This window comes from Polypterus senegalus, chromosome 5, assembly GCF_016835505.1.
Source record: "Polypterus senegalus isolate Bchr_013 chromosome 5, ASM1683550v1, whole genome shotgun sequence".
Classification (NCBI taxonomy): domain Eukaryota; kingdom Metazoa; phylum Chordata; class Cladistia; order Polypteriformes; family Polypteridae; genus Polypterus; species Polypterus senegalus.
The window spans coordinates 130,802,364-130,819,365 of NC_053158.1; the positions used below are offsets into that span (position 1 = coordinate 130,802,364).

Here is a 17,002-nt window from a genome sequence, read left to right on the forward strand (position 1 = left end):
GTCCTTCACCCGTGAATATTTACCGGCAGTGTTTGTATTGGATTGCCGCTGATGGACGGCCTTATATGGGCAGGCACTAAATTACAAACGCTAGTGGCAGCCTGTCTATGAACTTAATTTAATATAAACTTACGGTTCACGCCGTGCTTTGTTTCCGCAGTAGCTGTACTTATGAATATGCTTGTATGCATCATTTGCTTCATAATGTTTTTCTGCCTTCTCAATTGTGAAATGGCGTTTTGTGCTCATCGCTGTTTGGAGTTCTTCCTTGTTCTCTACGTACTTACGTAGGAGGCGTGATGATGTCACACGAAACTCCGCCCCCCACGGCCATCTCCAACTCAACTCCATTACATTATATGGAGAAAAATAGCTTCCAGTTATGACCCTTACGCGTAGAATTTCGAAATGAAACCTATCCAACTTTTGTAAGTAAACTGTAAGAAATAAGCCTGTCAAATTTCAGCCTTCTACCTACACGGGAAGTTGGAGAATTACTGATGAGTGAGTGAGTGAGTGAGGGCTTTGCCTTTTATTAGTATAGATATATATACGAGTACAATCCGTCAGTACAGGCGTCCATTTTCTGTTATACTAAATGTGTCGATGTAAATAACAGAGAAGTCTAACCGGCAGTGAATAAAGTTTAAAACAGACGAGCAGCTTTGTAAGCTTCTACCAACACTCCAGTTCTCCCTGGCATTGTCACTGGCTTCGTTCCACAGGCCCAGCTCCTTAAGTGGCTCTGCTGCCCCAACCCTACCCCACTTATTTACTGGCCTTGACAGCTACACTCCACATTTTTTACTTTACCGCGTTCGTTACTTTGTACCCTCTTTATGTTGTGCTTTATCTGTGTAGCTTTTCATGTTATGTTTCCTCCCATAACTGTTTGATTTCTAATTTTACACCATAGCCACCCAGAATATGTTAAGTTTCTTTTGACATTTACTGTGAAATCTGTCAGACATACTGTACCTCCAAGGTCCTCCTCAAACCCACATCTTGCGTTTCTACCTATTAAATTTGATACTGCTTTGTAATGTTGCCTGCCTTATGAAGTGGCCGATTAATGTAACTGTTTAGAATTGAAGCTGACGGATATTAAATAAAACGCATATGGTATGAAAATTGTATTCACATAAACAATGGCCTTCCCAGTTTAATTTTAAAACAGTGCATATTAACAGATGGAAAATGACATCAGCACTTCTGTGTATGTAATCAGAAGTTAACTTCTATTTATCCCATTATAAAATGCATAAAGTAGATCTTACAGGCATCTCTTTTAGGTAACCATGGCAACGCTGCCTGAGAAGACGATCATCTTCAGAACATTAATTCTTTGTGGACACAAATTGAGTTCAGCATGAATCCAACTTCTGCATGCAATAGTGCTCAGTCAACAGAAGACATGACACTTAATGCTGTGAATGGAGACCCAGCTACGCAAGTCACTACTGTCTGTTTCAAGGTACTCTCACGATAATGGAAAAGTTTGAATTGGGCACTGTGACAACCTAGCACACTAAAGATCAATTATTAAATTCACTCAGTCGTTAATATGACAGCATTTTTCATGTGCTGCAGTAATAATACAAACATCCTGAGGTTGTGATGGTCTGAGCCAGTCCGGTTATTTCATTTTTATGATGAGTGCTTTTAGTGGTTGGTGTGAATGTGACAGACATGTAAACTTAAATATCTGTGCAGCTTTCTCTGTTGTTTTCCCTTATCAGTTTTAAGGACATTTTTTTTTTTACTACAGAACTAGAGGGTCCCCCCCAACCCTTGCCTGCACTACATGCTAGCCATTTGGCATCTCTGCTGCTGGAACTGTAAAGAAAAGGTGAATGCAACCCAAGGAGATGCGGTTGCTCCTCTGACACCCCCTCTTAAACAGAGATACAATGGGAAACAAATGTTTTTTTTAACCTCCTCTTTGCTCGATCAGCTGCTGGCTTGGTGCTGCTTCAAACATTTAAAAGCCTGTACAGCAGATGTCCTACTCTGTCTTTTATTTCCGGCCCCAGGCGTGGTTACAGCTCTTGGCACAAAGTCTTGTCTCACGGGATGCGAGTTCTTGATATTTTTTAGTGTATAATTTAAAAACAGAATAAGAATCTGAAGATCAAACAACATCACATTAAAGATCGATAAATTTTGAAAAGAATGATACCAAACATATATATGCAAGTTTTAAAATAAGCCCGATTTAAAGCGTGACAAAAAAATCATTCCACTTTTAGGCTTAGGATTTTATATATAGAGAGTGGATATATGCATTTGACTAAGCAATGGGAAAGGGAGGAAGAAGCAGATAATTAAAGGAATCATTTCAGGTTTAAAGATCTTTCTAAGTACTTTGGAGCAAAATGTATATGTCTTGATCATAACCAAAATTAAAAAAAAAAAAACAAAGAAAACATAACATTTGTAAACTTTGTTCTCTCTCTTCAGCTCTGACAAGGTAACTTTTTAAATAACTGTGCAGTATGTTTTCTCAGAGTGCCACCTTTCATACTCATGCTGGTCCTCTAACCTCATTTTTTCTTTTTAAGATATGTTTATTCTGCTCTCCTGTCTACTCCTGCACTTCTATATCTTTTGTGAGAATATGTATAACTATTAAATGTACCATTTGTGAGTATAATTGAAACTAGTGCCTTTCTAAATTAATTTATGTAAGCTCAACTTTAGAAACTCCTACTCTTACTTTGTGTAGCCTGAGGTGATAGTTATGTATTCATCCTGACTGGCATATTTTATAATATTTTGTGAAACGACTCACCTGGGAATTTGCTTCCAACAGTCAGCTGAACTTAAAAGCAGGTCAAGGACTTCAGGAATACCCTTTTATAATACGCAACTCGCCAGAATGAAAAGCAGTTTTTCCTGATATTTCACAATTCTAATTCACACAATTTATAGCCTGTTTGCATGGTGAGAAAGTGCTGACATACTGTGCTGCTTAACCTTTACTGTCAATAAAGTCATTCTACCCTTCACCCACTGGACCATTCATTGGGTCAAAGGCTAGAACCAATATATTCATCTGGGATTTGCTCATTAACAAACACAAGAAAAAAGTGTGCCACCTAAAAAATTAATTGTTAAAACCCAGAAAGATTAATAAGAAATAAAAAGTGGGAAATAAAAGTCACCGCAAGGGTTTACTCGTTTTGGCCTACTGCTTTTCTAGTACTACGAGATCCCTCTCCACATACAAGCACTCTGAAAGGTGACATCAATCTCTCTACCTGAAGCTTTGAGCACTGCGTTTCATTCATTGTGCCATTGGTATACACAAGCCTTAGTGTAGCCTGGGATATCGAAGAATGGCAAATGCTGGATGGGCACCAAACCCCTGGATAGTGTCTGGACTTTCATTGCTGCTGCCAGGACAGACTTGGACACCCATGAGGCAAACCGAGAGAAATCAGGTTCAGCAATGGGTGGATGGCTTGTTTTTTTAACATTTGTTCAAAACCATGTGAAGGGTGAGAATCCTGCAATATTATTATTTTTTTTTGTGCAGGATTCAACAATGCAATGTGGGTTTCAAATATAAGCATTTATAGTATATTTAAAATTCAAGTGACAAAAGGAACGTATGGTTTAAATATCTTTTTAATCGAGCATCAACACTAAACAGTGTTTTAATATGGTACACATCTTCCTGTCTAGGATGTATATACTAAAGAAAGTTGATCAATTCATTCTGAGATATCCAACAGCTTTGCACAGAGAGGGATTTTTTTTATTGTATTCATGAAGGTTGACTGGAAATGGAGGAATGTCAAGGATTTTCATGTCCATGTTTTTCATTGCACTTTTCTCTCTCTTTTGTCTTCAATCACAGTCATCTTGGTAGCGTACATCTGGCCAATTAAAACCTAGCAAGAGACATGAAAGCATACAGTTAGTGAAATCCATAATGCAAGCAGCAAATCTTCTCAAATCTAGTAAACAATTTACTGGACAATAATTTATGTCCAAGTGTATGATGTGGCTTTTTAAATTATGCTGAGTGTTCTCTTGCTGTAGTCAAAAATCTGAAAATAATTATGATTACTAGCCAACCCGCGGCACACCATACACTGCATAATCAGGCCAGTTTTTTAATGATTTTTAAGCACAGGGAATAAATTAACATTTGAAAAATCGGTAATGTAATAAATCAGCAAGAAATGCAACATTATAACAATGCACAGAACGAACCAACACACAATCGTCCGTGACTGAAAACTGGCGGACCAATATTGTTGATGTGAGCGAAGGAAATGTAGACGCGCGCCTTCTGTTCTGACAGATGCGTCGACGATGTATTGCTGGAAGAGTTTGCCACTGGAATGTAAGACACTAAATGAAGATCTCATGGCAAGCCTGAAAGCATAAAATTGGAGCTGTGTGACCCACGTTCTTTTCGCGGTTCGCTTTTACTCAACATGGGTTAATTGTATGTGCCAACCTGGATCTCCGAAAGGGAATAGCAGTGGAAAAACCCTCACAGTTCATATTGAGAACAGAGATACGCTTGCAAGCATCTCCCCTTGGATACAGTGGTGTGAAAAACTATTTTCCCCGTTCCTGATTTCTTATTCTTTTGCATGTTTGTCACACAAAATGTTTCTGATCATCAAACACATTTAACCATTAGTCAAATATAACACAAGTAAACACAAAATGCATTTTTTAAATGATGGTTTTTATTATTTAGGGAGAAAAAAAAATCCAAACCTACATGGCCCTGTGTGAAAAAGTAATTGCCCCCTGAACCTAATAACTGGTTGAGCCACCCTTAGCAGCAATAACTGCAATCAAGCGTTCGCGATAACTTGCAATGAGTCTTTTACAGCGCTCTGGAGGAATTTTGGCCCACTCATCTTTGCAGAATTGTTGTAATTCAGCTTTATTTGAGGGTTTTCTAGCATGAACCACCTTTTTAAGGTCATGCCATAGCATCTCAATTGGATTCAGGTCAGGACTTTGACTAGGCCACTCCAAAGTCTTCATTTTGTTTTTCTTCAGCCATTCAGAGGTGGATTTGCTGGTGTGTTTTGGGTCATTGTCCTGTTGCAGCACCCAAGATCGCTTCAGCTTGAGTTGATGAACAGATGGCGGACTTTCTCCTTCAGGATTTTTGGTAGACAGTAGAATTCATGGTTCCATCTATCACAGCAAGCCTTCCAGGTCCTGAAGCAGCAAAACAACCCCAGACCATCACACTACCACCACCATATTTTACTGTTGGTATGATGTTCTTTTTCTGAAATGCTGTGTTCCTTTTACGCCAGATGTAACGGGACATTTGCCTTCCAAAAAGTTCAACTTTTGTCTCATCAGTCCACAAGGTATTTTCTCAAAAGTCCTGGCAATCATTGAGATGTTTTTTAGCAAAATTGAGACGAGCCCTAATGTTCTTTTGCTTAACAGTGGTTTGCGCCTTGGAAATCTGCCATGCAGGCCGTTTTGTCCAGTCTCTTTCTTATGGTGGAGTCATGAACACTGACCTTAATTGAGGCAAGTGAGGCCTGCAGTTCTTTAGACGTTGTCCTGGGGTCTTTGTGACCTCTCGGATGAGTCGTCTCTGCGCTCTTGGGGTAATTTTGGTCGGCAGGCCACTCCTGGGAAGGTTCACCACTGTTTCATGTTTCTGCCATTTGTGGATAATGGCTCTCACTGTGGTTCGCTGGAGTCCCAAAGCTTTAGAAATGGCTTTATAAACTTTACCAGACTGATAGATCTCAATTACTTCTGTTCTCATTTGTTCCTGAATTTCTTTGGATCTTGGCATGATGTCTAGCTTTTGAGGTGCTTTTGGTCTACTTCTCTGTGTCCGGCAGCTCCTATTTAAGTGATTTCTTGATTGAAACAGGTGTGGCAGTAATCAGGCCTGGGGGTGGCTACAGAAATTGAACTCAGGTGTGATACACCACAGTTAGGTTATTTTTTAACAAGGGGGCAATTACTTTTTCACACAGGGCCATGTAGGTTTGGATTTTTTCTCCTAAATAATAAAACCATCATTTAAAAACTGCATTTTGTGTTTACTTGTGTTATATTTGACTAATGGTTAAATGTGTTTGATGATCAGAAACATTTTGTGTGACAAACATGCAAAAGAATAAGAAATCAGGAAGGGGGCAAATAGTTTTTCACACCATTGTATATGCAAATTTCACGTTGTGCAGGAAGTTCCCCGTCTTCACCTACAAAGCAGCAACATCAGTTTGACAGGACGGGCGTTATACCTTCTCATATCCAGACCTGGATTTTCCATGAACACCATTCGTACAGCGGTAACAGAATAACCGTGAGAGATAATGTCATGCATTTGCATGTAAGACTTTGCGAAGGGATTAACCTGGCGTATCACGTTGTCTAGTTGAAGCAACAAAATGTCACTGCAAGCGCTATTATATTCCTTTTGCAAACGTTGACTGGTAGCCTCAGCAGAATCGAAGATATATAGGTGACCGTATTGTGGTGACGTATCAGGGTTGTTATATAAAGGAGAGACCTGGTGATGTGACCGTGGATTCTGAAAGCATACGGTCCTTGTCCAGATGGTTGAGTGATGTGTGCGCCCATTGACGCGAAAGCTAAAGCAGAGTTGTATTCCCTGATATGATCACAGTAATTTCGGGACAGCGGGTTCTTGCCAGTCAAGAGGTCTTCCAATAAAAGAGGGGGCTTGAATAGCGGTGGCAAAGACACCTTGCCGGCATGACAACACTTAGTGTAATGTCCTGATTTGTTGACCTCTGCTGGCCAATGAAGAGCATTGCAAGAAGCACATAGTGCGGTAGGTAGGTAGGCCAGTGTTATGTTCTTGGACGTGAAAGGCGGTATCTTCTTGAAAAGCTGCAGAAAAGTGAATGCGATGTTTGTGCATGAAGGGAATTGGAATGAGTTGTGTCGAAGCATTGCTGGCAATGTTCACATTGCATAATTTGTTCTGTACAGTGTGTTTTTAAATGCATGTTGAGAAATCTCTGCACTTGGAACGTTTTTGAACAAATCGTGCATTCAAAGATCTTTTTGGAATGCGTTCGTTCAGTGGAGTGGGTATGTAAATGTGCTTTGAGATATTTCTGGCGTGTGAAGGTTTTGGAGCAGTGTTGACACTGAAAAGAATTCATCAGGGAATGTGTTTTGAGATGGTTAGTAAGGTATCTGCGTGCGTGAAAGTGCTTGTCGCAAATTTTGCATACAAATCTTTGTGTTGAATGGATCTGCATATGGTTGTGGAGATCCATCTCACCTGTGAAGTCCTCGTTACAAAATGTGCAATTGAAGGCGAGAGTGGAATGAGTTTGTAAGTGTTTTTTGAGAGCGCGAGTTGTCTCGAAGCATTGTTGGCAATGTGCACATTGCATCAATCGGTTAGTGTTGTGTTTTTTCAAATGTGCGTTCAGATATCTGTGCACTCTGAAGCTTTTGGAACAAAAGGTGCATTGAAAGTCCTGTATGGAATGCGTGTGTTCAGGGGAGGGTGTCTTTAAATGTTTTTCAGGAAGAGGAGAGTGGCCAGGTGACGTCACATTAGTGTGGCGAGCAAGTGGGTGTGCACGCTGTGTGCACATACCGACAGAGTCAAAAGATGTCACCAGAAGGTTATCACGTGGGTATCTGAGAGGCATGAGAACCTCGTAATGCCCATGATCCAAAGGACCGCTAAAGAGCAGGCATATGAAGAGACGATGGGCGGGACTGTAAACTCGAGGAGAGGCATGAGGACGTTCTTGGAAGTAAATGCTGATAGTAGCTGGAAGGATTTGGAACATTGCCACAATTTCTGCCTCACCACCATAGACTCCGGACATATTCATGTAATCAGCGTATTGTTGAGCAGACTGTATAACAATGCCTCTGAGACTAAGAACAACGGACACCACGTCACCGAAGTTATCCCAATGTTGGCAAACAAAGGTAACAGCCATGTTACAAAGTTTGAGAGCAACATTCGTCAATGAAATTTCTCCAAAAAAAACCCGACTGACAGAAACAAACAGTTACCTGAAGCAGGAATTTCTATAACATTGTGTTGTTTCCATGAAATACATTTGAAGCGGTAGCCATGGAGGGCAAAAGAATAGTCAACATGGCTCACAGCTGGGTTTGGACCGCAGCACAGACCAAAGTGAGTGAGTATTTGTTTGATGAGCTGTTTGATTTGGCGGGCAGTGGTCTGAGGTGCGTTCCTGAGCACGTGGGAGGAGGGGTAGAGGTTCTGGGCGGGCTTCGTTGTTCCTTTCGCATGGTTTTTCATGGTGGACGCGGTCAGGTGTCGAAACCGAAAAGAATAATGAAAAGTCAACGTGGCTCAGACGTGCATGTGGACTCCTAGCACAGATGAAAGGGGCTAACTGGGTGGTCGGTCAGTTTTTGCGTCCGGGCACATGGGCAGGCAGTGTGAATGCCTAGAGAGCGAGGGTAGAAGTGGACCGGTGAAAAAGGAGTGTTAGTGGGCAGGGAAATGTCTTCTGTATTTCTGCAGGAGCATCTAAGAAGACGCATGTTTGTCGGGATGCGAATTGCTGTATGTAGCGTGTAAAACAGTTTGCTATGGTGCACGCAGTTGTGCTTCGTAACCAAAAACTCGGTTTTTAAAGACTGCTTACTTCATTGTAAAGGATTGTTTTAAAGATCCCATGGGATACCCCTCGCAAACCGTTTTACACGCTGCATATGGCGATTTACCTCTGCAAGAAACATGCCTCTATGAACAGTCAATGTGTAGGTGCATGTAGCCTCTACCACAGACGAATATAAATGACGCCGTTTCTTCTGTGTCGTCGCGTCCGAGTTGGTGGCCGTGGCTCTGCAAGTTATCGTCGTATCCAATGGTCTTGGAGTTGGTGGGCATGGCTCCTTCCTGCGTGTGCCATCGGTGTCTTACTTGTCGGCGGCTCAGTGGATCTACGCCCCTTCCGGCGTGCTTTCCATGGTTGTATTGCCTTAGTGAATTATATATATATATATATATATATATATATATATATATATATTGTGAGCTGGAGAGCTGATCGCACCCCAAATAGAGACAGACGCCCTGGGAAAACCACAAACCCTGAAACACTGACTACACATTGCTCCTTATCCTTGCACTATAACGCGTAATACAAGCCTCGCGGTACTCCGCCAACTTATAAGCCTTGCAGCGCCTGTCAGTTTGGGAATTGATTGTTTGCTTTTATCTCTCTCTGCTCCTAGCGGAACTGTTATATCTGACTTGTCATGGAGCACGTTTAAGCTCATGTGTTTGCGGTGTCTGAATAAAAATCCTTTTTTTCTACGACCTTCTGTGTCTCTGTGCAAATCTGTGACCCAAGCGTGACAAGTGGTACCAGGAGTGGTTGCACAGATGGATGCCGCCAAGACTTATTTCAGAAGTCTAAAACATTTGCACTTAAAGACTGGAAACTAAACATGGATGACCCAATCCGTGCGCAAATTCAAGATTTGATACATAAAGTGCACTGTTGGTTTGAAGGAGACGTGATGGAAACAGTTGTCGTGAATATATTACTGGCGGCATACCTGAAGTTCTTCGAGATGAATTTCTACGCCATGATATTAAATCATTAACGATTATGTCCAGACGATTAGAGGGTTCACAGTCCACTTGGAGAAAGAGCGGTGGATTTCGTGCTGCTTCGCAACCTGTGAACGAACGTCCAGGACATTCTCGTCCTTCGATCGACAAGCTGCAGGACCTGAAAATCTAATGGGGTCAGGTAGGACCCTGGGAAATCCAGTCATAGATGGGACGCCTGTTTCTGGGGAGACAGCGGCAACAGCGGTCGACAGACCGTGGAGGCTACAGAGCACGCCGACGTGGACGTCGCAGAGGATATTTCGGAAACGGAGCCGACCGTAGATGTTTCCGATGTGATCAGCTCGGCCATTTGGCAAGAGATTGTCGCTTGTCTCCAGCTCATTCAATGGAGATTGGACTGGCCGAGATTTGTTGCTCAACTATTACATATCCGGATGGAAAAGATGGCTTGTTGATCCCGGTGAAATTGGGGGACAGAGAAATCTCAGCATTGTTAGATTCGGAAGTGACCTTTGTATTGTGAGACGAGACTGTCTTAATGAACAATGCCTTAGAGACTGTAAAAATACGCTGTGTACATGGTGATGTTAAAGATTATCAGACTTTACTTCTTCCTTTAACTTATAGGGGGCCACTTTAAGGTTTGGTCTGCCGTTTCGACTCGTGCCCTTGGCCATTACTCATAGGACGGAGAAATGCCCTTTTTCGAAACTGATTAATAAATGTAAGGGACCAGTAGTCCAGTCCACTAATGAACTTGGTGGGGGGGGAGAAGAAGAAGAAATCCAAGACGAAGAACTGGTAGCGGCCGGGGAAAATCTAGAGCCCAACTTAGATATTGAACCCGATCTCTCCAGCGAGACGGAGGAGGTCACCCCGACAATCTTCCAGAATGGGCTGTCCTCCTACATCTTCCCAGATTGCAAACGCCTCCGAACACAAACCGAGTGTTAACGAACAATCAGATTTTGTGCGTTTGCAGCATACTGATAGCTCATTAGAATATGCATTTAAACAGGCTCGCCCTGCTAATGACTCTTATTACCAAGAGCGTAATTCGGGTGTGAAAACCCCACACTTTATAGAAAAGGACGGTTGCCTTTTCAGAGTGATCTCAGATCATTTGAGGGGAATTTATTCAACAACTGGTGGTACCTGAAGCACATAGGGAAACTGTTTTGCATCTGGCACATTCACACATCTTGGGGGGGCACCTCGGTGCCGACAAAACTAGAGACCGGTTATCAAAACGATTTTATTGGCTTAATATGGGAAAAGATGTTGAACGATTTTGTACTTCATGTCCAGACTGCCAGATCGTCTCTGCTTATAAGCCTCCTCGGCTCCCCTTTGTCCTATGCCCATATTGGAAGTTCCCTTTCAGCGTGTGGGATTAGATATTGTGGGACCATTACCTAAGACTAAGGATGGGTACCAATATTTGCTGGTGTTGGTTGATTATGCGACACGATATCCAGAAATGATGCGCTGAAAAGGCCAACTCTTGGCTGTAGCCAAAGCACTATGTGAAACTTTTACTCGTATTGGTATCCCTAGAGAAATCTTAACTGATCAGGGCACACCTTTCACTTCTCGTGATGAAACAATTGTGTGACAGCTTTGCTATTAAGAAATTGAGTACTACTGTTTACCATCCTCAAACGAATGGTTTAACCGGCGATTTAACAAAACATTGAAACAGATGATCAGGCGAGTTGCTCATAATGATCCCACAACATGGAACACTGTCCTACCTTTTGTTTTGTACGCGTGCGAGAATCACCACAGGCGTCCACTGGCTTGAGTCCCTTCGAGTTGTTATTCGGCAGGCGCGAGGCATCCTGGATGTGGTGCGGGAGGAATGGATAGGAAACGAGAGAGCAGCTAAGGGTCCAAGCTTTGCAGATCGACTAATTTCGTTGCAAGACAGAATTTCTATGCTTTCCTCTATTGCTGTGGAACACCAACAACGAGAACAGGAAACTCAGAAGCGTCTTTACGATAGGCGCAGCAAGCTCCGTGAGTTCAAACCTGGCGATCGTGTTTTGGTACTGGTTCCCTCGGATCCACACAAATTCTTAGCTAAATGGCAGGGCCCGCCATTATTGAGGAGCGTATGAGTCCGTAAATTACAAGGTTAGAATACCGGCGGCGCAAACCATTCCAGATTTTACACATTAACCTCTTGAAGGAATGGCACGACCGACAAGAGGTTAACACTTCCTTGGCTGCTGTTTCTCAGTCCGATGTTACCATTGGTAACGATCTTACTGACACGCAAAAGACAGAACTGTTATCTTTGATAGAACGGAACACTGATGTCTTTTCAGATTTACCAGGCAAGACTAACATTACAAAACATAAAATTACCACTGCACCTGATGTTCGCGACAGATGCGGCCGTTCGGATACCGAAGCGCGAAATATTGTGCGAAGAGGTAAAAAAGATGCTGACACTGGGTGTAATTCGTGAAAGTAAAAGTGACTGGTGCAGCCCAGTCGTATTAGTCCCAAAGCAAGACGGTTCGGTTCGGTTCTGTATCGATTTCAGACGCTTGAATAAGGTCTCTAAATTGATGCTTATCCCATGCCCCGTGTCGATGAACTGTTGGAAAAACTGGGTCAGGCGAGCTATATCTCCACGCTAGATCTCACGAAAGGCTATTGGCAGGTGCCTTTAGAGGCTAGCAGTTGTGAGAAAACGGCATTTGCGACTCCTGACGGACTCTATGAATTTACAAGACTCCGTTTGGTCTTCACGGGCACCTCTAACTTTTCAGCGTATGATGGATCAGATCCTGCGTCCTCACTCTGAATATGCTGGGGCATACCTTGACGATGTCGTGATTTTTAGCAATGATTGGAAAACACACTTAGAGCGGCTTCAAGCCGTTCTTGAAAGCTTGAGACAGGCTGGCCTTACTGCTAACCCTAAGAAATGTAAACTAGGCATGTCCGAGACTCATTACTTAGGCTATTCTATGGGCAAGGGTTTACTTAGGCCACAATTAAGGAAAATAGAAGAAATGCTTGTTTACCCGAGACCTGAGACACAGAAACAAGTACGCGCCTTTCTGGGACTCGCTGGTTACTACAGAAAATTCATTCCAAATTTTGCACATAGAGCTGCTCCTCTTACAGAACTTACTAGAGGCAGAAAAAACCGACCTGTCTTGTGGACAGAAAATTGCGAACGTTCTTTCAACGATTTAAAAAAAGCATTGTCTTCTTACCCGGTTCTAAGGAACCAAGATTTCACAAAAGATTTTATCTTGCAAACAGACGCAAGTGCATTTGGTGTGGGCGCAGTCCTGTCACAAATTTTTGATGGAGAAGAACATCCAATCACATATTTGAGTAGGAAATTACTTCCTAGGGAACGCAATTATTCTACAATTGAGAAAGAATACTTGGCAATTAGGTGGGCTGTGGAAGCGCTTCGCTATTACTTGTGGGGACGAAACTTCACTTTGGTAACTGATCATGCTCCACTCCAGTGGTTGTACCGACAGAAAGATACAAACTCTCGTCTAATGAGATGGTTTCTGGGTTTACCACCTTACAGTTTTGGAATTAATTGTTTGCTTTTACCTCTCTCTGCTCCTAGCAGAACTGTTATATCTGACTTGTCATGGAGCACGTTTAAGCTCATGTGTTTGCGGTGTCTGAATAAAAATCCTTATGCTGATCGCACCCCAAATATAGACAGATACCCCTGGGAAAACCACAAACCCTGAAACACTGACTACACATTGCTCCTTATCCTTGCACTATAACGCGTAATACAAGCCTCGCGCGGTACTCCACCGACTTATAAGCCTTGCGCAGCGCCTGTCAGTTTGGGAATGGAGTGTTTGCTTTTATCTCTCTGCTCCTAGCGGAACTGTTATATCTGACTTGTCATGGAGCACGTTTAAGCTCATGTGTTTGCGGTGTGTGAATAAAAATCCTTCTTTTTTTCTACGACCTTCTGTGTCTCTGTGCAAATCTGTGACCCAAGCGTGACAATATATACATACTTCGCTAGTACATTAAATTGCCACTATTAGGAAATAAATGTGCAGTACAGAAGTTAATTGTTCTACCTAATAATCACAAACAAATTAATCTATCATTTAGAAAAATGTATTTTTCTTAAGTGATGGTTAATTTGTAAGGCCATTATACTGGGTGGTCCAGATCTAATTATGCAGATCCAGATCGTCTGGATGACTTTGATTTATGCAGGGACGATTCCAGTTCACCGCAAAGACGATTCTTCATGTCGTCAGTTCGCACACTTCTCGATGGTCCGAGATTTTTCGGGTGATTTACTATGTAATAAACTTCAGTTATAGCGTAATGAAAATTGCATAATTAGATCTGGACCACCCTATAGAGGAAGCAATCAGCAGACAAATGAGGCAATGACAGACAGAAATAGAAATAATAACAACAACTATATTAACAACACCTTATCTTGGCAGTGACCCTGATACTAAAGCCGCAGTGCACACCAGCTTTGGATCAGTGTTTAAGTGTATTGATGGTTTTTTGGTAACACTTTAGAGAAGCACTCTGAAGCAGCTGACAGAAATGCATTTCGAACAAAGGAAATGAAGAATGAACAGAGAGAAAGACGTTTGCACTTGTCCTTCACATGAAACACAATTGACGTGTGAATTTCCCCTTGGGATTAATAAAGTATCTATCTATCTATCTATCTATCAATCAGATGATTTCAAGTTGAATTAATTTGATTAGTCTCACTGTTTACTTTAACAAAAAATATCAATTCTTAATACAGTATGTGCTTTCAATGATTCCACTGCGAATTACATTTTCTAAACAAATGAAAAATATTAGTAGGAATTCAGGTTACATAGCCTGAAGTGTGGAGAACAAGTCAACGGAGGTTACACATAAGCTCTAAAACACATTATTGAGGACTCATCTGGGCTACTTGTGCAAATTTGGCCTCCATATTATAAAAAACGTTTAGCAGCAAGAGTAAACAAAAGCCAGAGATCAAACTTTGTGAAACAAATGTCAGATTTAGATTGCAATGCAGTGTGCCAGGTCAAACTGTTCAGCATGCTACAAAATGCAATAAAGCAGGCAAAAATAAAAAAGTGAGTGTAGGTTTGTGCCTGTCTGAGATTTACTCATGGAGACCTCAAAGGCAGTATGTAGTCTGAACTAATGATGTTTGAATTCAAACACCATAACAGTGCCATGATGATTAGATACACAAACATAATATCCATATGTTGTGCCACTAAGTTGCCAAAATGTAACAGGAGAAATGAAGAAACAGAAAAAAAAAAAAACACCAACAGACAATCTAGCTACTATTAAAAAGTGAGCTGATCATGAAGGAGGTACATTGAGCTGCTTCATCTGCCCTCAGTCTGCATTTCACCAACCTGTACAGGGCACAGCCATCACTGTGCTGAAAGCAATCATCACACAAAAAAGCACAAATAAAACTCAAAGATAGTGCGCCATCTCCTATACTGTAATCTCATTATCACATTTGGTTATGATGATTTTACAAAAAGTGTGGCTATCTTGCACCCTAGAAGTGAATGGGACATCGTCAGCCAACAAAATATCATAAACCACCAAGAAGACAAACGCCACAATGAAAAATAAATGAATAAATAAAGGCATTCAACTGACTGATAGGTACAGTATAAGTGAAGTCAATAACAATTACTGGTATGTGTTATTTCTGATACATCCTGCAGGATAATTAACTTTTTGGGGGTGGTATGATTTGAGGAATTAAAATTTGTGTCTTTGCCATTATTGAGTATTGTTACTTAAAGGTTTTGTTTGGCATTTTTCCAGTTATTTCTTCACAGTCATAGGATAAATTAATTTGCCACATGAAAATGTCTTCTAAAGTAAAGCATTTTTTTTATAAATAAAAAAATATGTCTGTTGGTGCATTTTAAAAATGGAGGTCAAGGGGCATGAATCCAAACGTGAGAATGAAACCCTTAAAACATACCAAACATATTCACTTTGAAAAGGTTACGTTTTCAATTTTAAAAATATGTACCTTTGGCATTTCTGAGGCATACTTTTTGTGACAATAAATGTGAAATGGTAGTAATAAATTGTATCACAGATCCTGGGTACTATTTTCTTGAGGTAAATACAGTCATATGAAAAAGTTTGGGACCTCTCAGCCTGCATAATATTTTACTCTACTTTCAACAAAAAAGATAGCAGTGGCATGTCTTTCATTTCCTAGGAACATCTGAGTACTGGGGTGTTTTCCGAACAAAGATTTATAGTGAAGCAGTATTTATTTGTATGAAATTAAATCAAATGTGAAAAACTAGCTGTGCAAAAATGTGGGTACCCTTGTGATTTTGCTGTCTTGAATGCATGTAACTGCTCAATACATTACTTGCAACACCAAATTGGTTGGATTGACTCTATAACCCTTGAATTTCATAGACAGGTGTGTCCAATCATGAGAAAAGGTATTTAAGGTGTTCAATTGCAAGTTGTGCTTCCCTTTGACTCTCGTCTAAAGAGTGACAGCATGGGATCTTCAAAGCAACTATCAAAATATCTGAAAACAAAGATTGTTCAGTATCATGGTGTAGGGAAAGGCTACAAAAAGCTATCTCAGAGGTTTAAACTGTCAGTTTCAAGTATAAGGAATGTAATCAGGAAATGGAAAACCACAGATACAGTTGCTGTTGAACCCAGGTCTGGCAGGCCAAGAAAAATACAGGAGCGGAATATGCACAGGATTGTGAGAATGGTTACAGACAACACACAGATCACATCCAAAGACCTGCAAGAACATCTTGCTGCAGATGGTGTATCTGTACATCGTTCTAAAATTCAGTGCAATTTGCACAAAGAACATCTGTATGGCAGGGTGATGAGACAGAAGCCCTTTCTGCACTCATGCCACAAACGGAGTCGCTTGTTGTATGCAAACGCTCATTTAGACAAGCCAGATTCATTTTGGAACAAAGTGCTTTGGACTGATGAGACAAAAATTGAGTTATTTGGTCATAACAAAAAGCGCTTTGCATGGCAGAAGAAGAACACCGCATTCCAAGAAAAACACCTACTACCTACTGTCAAATTTGGTGGAGGTTCCATCATGCTGTGGGGCTGTGTAGCTAGTTCAGGGACTGGGGCCCTTGTTAAAGTCGAGGGTCGGATGAATTCAACCCAATATCAACAAATTCTTCAGGATAATGTTCAAGCATCAGTCACAAAGTTGACGTTACACAGGGGTTGGATATTCCAACAAGATAATGTCCAAAACACAGTTTGAAATCTACAAAGGCATTCATGCAGTTCTGCAATGGCTGTCACAGTCCCCTGACTTAAATATCATCAAAAACCTATGGGATGATTTGAAGCAGGCTGTCCATGCTCGGCAGCCATCAAATTTAACTGAACTAGAGAGATTTTGTATGG

General features: G+C 41.3%; 1 long non-coding RNA gene across 3 annotated transcripts in view; it reads right to left on the bottom strand.

Moving 5' to 3' along the window:
* Positions 1 to 3,612: 3,612 nt before the first annotated feature.
* Positions 3,613 to 17,002, bottom strand: part of LOC120529504 — a 128,976-nt gene continuing 115,586 nt past the window's right edge. For all 3 annotated transcript variants that reach the window (XR_005633763.1, XR_005633761.1, XR_005633762.1), the window contains exon 2: positions 3,613 to 3,896. This is a non-coding gene — a long non-coding RNA (uncharacterized LOC120529504). The remainder of the gene's footprint in view (positions 3,897 to 17,002) is intronic.